Source organism: Sphaerodactylus townsendi, linkage group LG05, assembly GCF_021028975.2.
Source record: "Sphaerodactylus townsendi isolate TG3544 linkage group LG05, MPM_Stown_v2.3, whole genome shotgun sequence".
NCBI classification, from domain to species: Eukaryota; Metazoa; Chordata; class Lepidosauria; order Squamata; family Sphaerodactylidae; genus Sphaerodactylus; species Sphaerodactylus townsendi.
This window is the reverse complement of record NC_059429.1, coordinates 135069519-135077925: the sequence shown is the minus strand read 5'-3', so window position 1 is coordinate 135077925 and position 8407 is coordinate 135069519.

The window sequence follows — 8407 nt, the reverse complement described above, 5'->3', positions numbered from 1 at the left end:
GAGGAGAAGGTGCAGCATGGAGGAAGGTCATGCATACAATCAGTGGTGGGATCCAAAAATTTTAGTAACAGGTTCCCATGGTGGTGGGATTCAAACAGTGGCGTAGCGCCAATGGGGCTGGGCGTGGCACGACGGGGGGCGTGGCCGGGCATTCCGGGGGCGGGGCATTCATAATTTCTCTGTTACTGTAAAAAACTTTTACTGTAAAAAAAAAAAGTTCCTAATTTCCAGCTGGGATCTTTCTGTCCGTAATTTAAACTCATTATTGCAAGTCCTATCGTCTGCTGCCAACAGAAACAACGACTTCTCCTCTGATTGACTGCCTGTCAAATACTTAATACTTTCAAATACTTAATTTTGCTTCCAGAAATCAAAAGAAGGAGACTTTCCTTCAACAAGGAACTTTACCATATTACTAAAACATGTTTTTAAAACAGCCCAGCAGGGAGAATTATCCCCTTTTCTACCTTCGCTGACCAGCCACAGAGGAAACAACAGGACTTTATGATTTTTGGACCTAATGGAATTTCTAACGGAAAAACGGACCCAATGAGTAACCCCCTCTCGGCACACACAAATAATTAGTCACCCACTCTCGGGAACTGGTGAGAACCTGCTGGATCCCACCCCTGCATACAATGTCAGGCATTGTCAGTTAGGAAGAGATCCCTCCGTGGATAGTTACATGCCTCTCCATGCTGCTGTGAATCCAGTCCACGTCACACACAACACCCCAGCTGTATTTGAAGGTCTTGTCCTTTGGAAGAATCTGATCACAGCGAGTGGAAATCCCATTGCCTCTGAGCAAAAACAGAGTTGTGTGCAGCTGTAACAATAGCTTTGACATCACTAACCTTTGAGCTTTTATTTATTTATTTATTTATTTATTTATTTATTTATTTATTTATTTATTTATTTATTTATTTATTTATCAAATTTATAAACCGCCCACCCCCGAAGGGCTCTGGGCGGTGTACACTAGGCCAAACACAGTATTACATACAATGGCCAAAACAACAATACACAGAATAAAATAAATTAGAGCAGGTTAAAACAATTTACAAAATTCATAAAACTAGCAGCATCAGTACAGTATATATAACAATAAGATTATAAAAATGGGTGGCGCCCGAACCCAAGGCCGAGCGGCAGTAGCAGTGTAAATTAGATGTTATATTGGGCGTGCCGATGATGAGGCGCCTGTGGTCTCCTTCGCCGCACGTGCATATTCCCTTCGGATTTGATTCTTGGTTATGCACGTGTTTTCCCCACTTCGGCAGTCACCCTGCCCTCAGGTCAGAGAATCCCAGCAGTTTCCAAAAGTTGTTGAAGAGTGACTTTTCCCCTCACTTTGCAGGGAAAGTGAACGAGGTCAGCATGCAATGAGCTTCCTTTGTGGTTTCTCCTTGCCTTTCCCTGTCCACACCACAGCAGTTCCTGCCACTCTTTGGACCACCATTTTAATATGATCAGAAGGGCTCTCCCACCATCCCTAATTTTTTATGGTGAAGGTCCGTTGCAGGAGCAATGGGGCTCGGAAAGGCCCCTTGCTCGCCCTCCCAGGGCAAGTCTCAGCCACCGCCTTCCCTTCCCTCACCTCCCCCACCCCCCGGCCAGCCGTGTTCCTCTGCAGCAGCCAGGTAAGTGGGTGGCAGGGGCGAGCAGTGGCGGTGGGGGGAACCGTTAATTAAATTAATAGAATAGGTGATGGCCACTCACCTGGATAGCTTTCAAAGGGGCTTGGACAGATTTATGGAGGAGAAGTCGATTTATGGCTACCAATCTTGATCCTCTTTGATCTGAGATTGCAAATGCCTTAACAGTCCAGGTGCTCGGGAGCAACAGCCGCAGAAGGCCCTTGCTTTCACCTCCTGCATGTGAGCTCCCAAAGGCACCTGGTGGGCCACTGCGAGTAGCAGAGAGCTGGACTAGATGGACTCTGGTCTGATCCAGCTGGCTTGTTCTTATGTTCTTATGTTCTAATCCCACCACTGGATCTGCACCCAATTCAGCTTTGGGAGAGCTGAAACAGAGCTGAGCTGCGAAATCGCACCTCAGGTCTGCACCAAATTCTCTGAGAGAGACTTCTCTCCTGCAGCCCGATGAAGTATTACCGGGTGGCTCTTTTGCCTGCAGAACAAACGGAGGACTCCTTTGAGTTACCGATTTTATTTCAAACGACGCACAGCTCTTTCTGTTAGGCGAGAGCTTAAATGATAAGAAAAGGCGCAAATTAGTCCTGTAAATCCAGAATAAACACATACGATAAAAAAATCGGATCTCCTGACATTTTGCAGACTTGACGAAATATGTACTCATTAGAGTTCTCAAGGCAAGTCGGGTTTTAAGCTGAGTGGCAGAAAGCCAGGCCAAATGGGGAGCCCGGCTGACCTCATATAAGGTCTTCTCTGACTGAAAGCCAACAGCGGAAAGCCTGATTAGTTCACCCCCTCCCCACCCTTTTATACTGTCAAGTCATAGCTGTCTTACAATGATGCACTTTCAATCCACTTTCAATCCACTTTGCAGCTGGACTTTACTGTGTGGAATAGCAAAATCCACTTTCAAACAGTTTTGAAAGTGGATTGAAAGTATTATTCTGCATGTGTGGAAGGGGCCCAAGGGATTTCAAGGCAACATACTTTTTTTTAGGCTAAGCAAGCCTTTATTGGCATAGACAACAGTACAACAATAATAAAAAACGGATTAAAAAGCATATACAATACAGGAAATAAACATTTGCTAGGAAATCAAAGTTAGAAATCTACTTACGCTTAGGGTAATTTCCAGGAGAAAGTCTGCCACTATCATACAGAGAGAAGGATCAGGATTGTTCCACAAGTAGTGTAATCTAATTAAATCAGGGAGATGGGGTAAATGTAAAGGAGTAAGACTGACATACTTGGATCTGATTTCCTTGAATCTGAGACAGTGTAGTAATTGGTGGGCCAGAGATTCAACTGAGCCATCATTACACGGGCACAATCTTTTAGCCTTTTCTTGCTTATTGAATCTGCCATGTAACAAGGCAGAAGGCATAACATTAAAACTCCCATGCGAGCATTTATGGCTCTCCTTTGAGCAGGGGGTTTATTACAGCAATAAGCAGGTATGTGTGCCAATGAATGGGAGAGAAAAATACAGGGGGGAGCACGTTTTCTTGGCTGCGGTGATTGTAGGTAGAGAACTCTCTATCCAATAGTTGACTTTTTAATTTTCTATAAGCTTCTGAATAGGACAAAGGGCAAAGTGAATCCACTGACAGTCCAATAGAGGCCATTTTTTCTTCAATTATGGAAAACCAGGGGTTGGAATGGGTGTAAGAGAGCAGACGGTGGACCAGGGAATTACAGTCCGAGAGAAAATGAATTCGCAGCCAGAATCTAAAAGCCCTAAAAGGCAACAGACATTCGGAGAGGATTTGCCACTGCCTGTCTCTGTAGCAAATCTGGATTCTCTTGACGGTCTCCCTATATCTTAAGTCCATCCCCTTATCTTTATGATCTGGATATTCAGTCACTTAGGAGAGCTTTTACACTCTCGAGATGTGATGCCCTTCCATCTGCAGTACACTGAACATTGATAGGCTCTGTGCATGTGTGATGGCGGCAGGGGCGTAATGCCCATTGGGCAAGGTGGGCAGCTGCCCAGGGCACCCCCTTGTGGGGGGCATCAAAACGCAGGGTTCGTTTTTGGGTATTTTTAGTGGTTTTCCATTTTTGGCCTGCAGGGGGCGCACTTTTTAGGCTAGCGGCACCACTATTTCAGCTGCATCATCAGAGATCCAAGCCCCTAAATGATACCCCCCCCCTTAGGGCGTCAGTGAGCTTTGGTTCAGGGAGTCCAAAGTTATGGACTCCCAAAGGGGGGTGCCCCCATCCCCCATTGTTTCCAATGGGAGCTAATAGGAGACGGGGGCTACAGTTTTGAGGGTCCATAACTTTGGCCCCCCTGCACCAAACTGCACCAAACCTGGGGGGTATCATTAGGGCAGTCTCCTGATGAGACCATGAACGTTTTGAGACTGTGCCTTCAGAAATGTCCCCGCCTGCAACCCCCATTGACAGCAATGCAGAAAATTCAATGCAGAACAAAGATTCTTGGGCAAATTTCTGGGATGTTCCTGCAAGGGGTGCATTTTTTGATGTATCAGGACCAAAATTTCAGAATATCATCTGGAAACTGTCCTGATGGGACCCCCCAAGTTTGGTGCAGTTTGGTTCAGGGGGTCGAAAGTTATGGACCCTCAAAGGGGTAGCCCCCATCTCCTTAGCAAATAATGTCACAGGCTCATTCCGCACATGCAGAATAATGCACTTTCAAACTGCTTTCAGTGCTCTTTGAAGCTGTGCGGAATGGCAACATCCACTTGCAAACAGTTGTGAAAGTGGTTTGAAAACGCATTATTTTGCGTGTGCAGAAGGGGCCACAGATTTTTCTACAATGTCCTCTGCATAAGGTGAGGAGGACAAAGATGTTTAGCTCTCTCCCAACACCAACTTCATCTGGTTCAGAGAAAAGCTGTATGAAAAAGCTTCTAGAAGATGACAGTCCGAACATCACAAGAGTGGGGGCAAAGTTCAGCAAAGTATATTGTTAAAAGACGTAGATGTGAACAGGGTAATTTAAACACAAGTACGTGGCAGGCCATTTAGATTATCCATTTTATATTTTGGTTTTATACATCACTTATGCGATCAGTGTTTAGACCTGATTTTATCTTATGGCAGTGGTGGCGAACCTATGGCACGGGTGCCAGAGGTGGCACTCAGAGCCCTCTCTGTGGGCACTTGTGCACAGAGTTCATCATGTGGGAGGGGGGTAGAAAATCACACACACCCCACACACACACATCTAGGCTGGCCTGGACATGAATCATTTACCTGGGAGTAAGCTTGGTTGCTGGCAATGGGGCTTACTTCTGAGTAAACCCTCCTAGGATCATGATTCCCCTATTTGAAGCGTTGCACGTTTGCTTCACCAAGCTTACTCCTGAGTAACGTGCGCCTCAGAGCCAACCGTTTATTTCTAAACTAAAACCTCAGTATTCAGGTTAAATGGCCGTGTGGGCACTTTGCGATAAATAAGTGGGTTGTGGGTTGCAATCTGGGCACTCGGTCTCGAAAAGGTTCGCCATCACTGACTTATGGTTTTAACATTCTGCATTTGGTAAAAAAATGTGCAGCTTTAATAATGTTCCTAAATTTTATTTGGAAATTGGATATTGTGGTTTTATACTTAATAACTTCTGGTCTCCGACTGCAATAAGGCTGATTGATTGACTGATGGTCTCCCATGCAAGCACTAACTCTGATTACCTTTCAGGAACTGACAAAATGTGGGCAATCCAGGTCACAGCAATTAGATGTCTTATGTGACATTTTTGAAGGAGAAGAAGAGATGGTTTTTACACCCCTCTTTTCTAAGGGGTTTTTTACAATCACAAGTCCTTCCTCTCCCCACAACAGACCCCTTGCAAGGTAGGTGGGGCCGAGAGAGTTCTGAGAGAACTGTGACGAGTCCAAGGTCACCCAGCAGGCTTCATGTGGAGGAGCGGGGAATCAAACCTGGTTTACCCGCTTAAAGTCTGCCGCTCTTAACCAGTATAGTAACAGCCAGTGGCGTACCAGGGGTAAATGGTGCCCGGAGACAAATTGTCTCCAGGACGCCCACCCACCACCCCAGCTCCGCCCCCTGATGCCCCCAGGCTCCACCCCCCACTCCTCGACCCACCCATGTCACCATGGACATGGACATGGGCAAGGTCTAGGGTGCTTGGAGTCAGCAGGAAGTCCTGCTGCCTCGTCATTTTTGCGTGCCTCGGACGGGGTCGAGGCGTGCGAAAATGACAAGACAGCAGGACTTCCTGGTCACATGGGGGGCCGATTTTGCGCCCCCCACGTGACCAGAAGAGTGGTGCCCGGGGGAAAAGGGGTACCCCTTATCCCTGGGCAGATACGCCACTGGTAACAGCTAGGATCAAACCTTTCTAATTTAATAGAGGATTGTCCTCTCAAGAAACAAACTGATCCCTTAAAGAATGATGAATATGAGAAACAGGTAGGCCAGCTATCCGTCGATAACCCTCGTTAAATTCTCAAAGCAAGGTGACGAGGCTAGAAACAGCATTTGTTCAAAGGGCAAGAGCAATCCATGCGCTATTTCTTCCGCTTCGCTAATGAACTGTCAGGTTGAAAGGCGGTCCCGAACTTTGGGTACTTTTCCCAATCAGCCGTTGAACCCTACCGAGGTTATGAAACGATACGAGAAATTAATACAGACGTTAACATACATACCTATGATTGCACGGCACCAGGTATTGAAAGCAGGCTGTCCCCTTCTACAGCTTATTATCTGTGGTGTATTAAAGTTTTGATTGTAGGCCTCTTGGGGCAGAGGCAGAGGTGGGATCCAGCAGGTTCTCACCAGTTCCCGAGAGTGGGTTACTAATTATTTGTGTGTGCCGAGAGGGGGTCACTAATTGGGTCCGGTTTTCCGTTAGAAATTCCATTAGGTCCAAAAATCATAAAGTCCTGTTGTTTCCTATGTGGCTTGTTAGCAAAGGTATAAAACGGGATAATTCTCCCTGTTGTTGGGCTGTTTTAAAAACATGTCTTAGAAATATGGTAAAGTTCCTTGTTTAAGGAAAATATCCTCCTTTTGATTTCTAGAAACAAAATCAAGTATTTGAAAGTATTAAGTATTTGACAGGCAGTCAATTAGAGGAGAAGTATTTATTCAGATTTATTCAGAGAAGTATTTATTCAGATGCATTCACCTATTGACCTTGCTATCTTCATTGTTACTCCCAGGCTACAGACTTCTTTGTGACTCACATACCAGGCTACTCTATTCAGAGGGCCTCACCTTTTGACCTCACAGTATATATACTCCACTTGCTTTCCATTCCTACTATCAGATCCTCTGAAGATGCCAGCCACAGATGCAGGCGAAACGTCAGGAGAGAATGCTGCTAGAACAAGGCCATACAGCCCGGAAACCACACAGCACCCCAGTGATTCCGGCCGTGAAAGCCTTCGACAATACAGAGGAGAAGTAGTTGTTTCTGTTGGCAGTAGACGATAGGACTTGCTATAATGAGTCTAAATTATGGACAGAAAGATACCAGCTGGAAATTAGGAACTTTTTTTTACAGTAAGAGTTTTTTACAGTAACAGAGAAATTATTAATGCCCTGCCCCCGGAATGCCCGGCCACGCCCCCATCGTGCCTCACCCCGCCCCATTGGTGCTACGCCACTGTTTGAATCCCACCACCATGGGAACCTGTTACTAAAATATTTGGATCCCACCACTGCCCAGGGCCCATCAGGAAGTCTACCATTGCCTGTGGGCGGGTGATGCCATCCTGGAGCTGCCTCTTGGCTCACCCCACACCCTTTCTTTCCTCCACAGACTCCATTTCACAAGCCCATGGGTTCAGCTCGGCTGCAGGCTGCAGCGCTCAAGGAGTTAACTTAAAGTGACAGGTGCAGCCGGAGCCCAGGCGGATCCTTTGCCTGCTCTTCCAAAGGGCTGCAGGGATGTCAAGAGGGATGTAACGGAGCATGGAGCGGCTGCCACTGCGGCGGCGTCTCCTTGGTTCGCTGGCCAAACCTGAGCCTGCCGTTGGGTGGCTGGTGTTACAGTGTGGCTGACCTAATGCACTCAGGTGTCCACATTTCAGCTCCTGCCACATCAGGCAGAGGGTGGGGGCTGACTCCAGGCCTACATGAAGGTTCTTGGAGCTTTCCTGTGCAGCAGTACAACCTTGGAAGGTCTGCGTCTGGATCCTACCCGTGCCACAGAGGCTGGCAAGGTGACCTTGTGCCAGTTATGGCGTAGTGGTTAAGAACAGGTGGGCTCTAATTTAGGGAACCGGGTTTGATCCCTCACTTCTGCACATCAGCGGAGGACTCTTATTTGGGATATAGATATACAATATAGAAATATGTATAAAACGTTGATTAGAGCAATACATGCAGTGATAGCGTTTGGATGGAAAGATAAGAAAAAATGGACGATTCAGAAATGGTTGGAATATATATGGGAATAAGTGACAGTAGACATTTTTTGAAATATTATCAAAGAATAAAACATGGCAAGAAAAAAGGAATGAAATAATGAAGATATGGACAAGTTATGAGAATTGGATGAAGGAGACGGGAGTCAGAGAAGACATATGGATAAGAAGACAACAACAAATGAACTTACTGCTGTTTGGTTAAAGAAAAGTAAAACATAACATTAGGGGAGGGCGGGAGGGGAAAAAAGGGGGAAATGTATTGTTTGGAAATTATATCAGAAAGATGTAAATAGAATGATTACTTCAAACTATACAATAAAAATATTTTTAAAAAGCATAAATTCTCTATTTTTAAAAAGGGAGAAGCCAAAATAAAAAAGTGT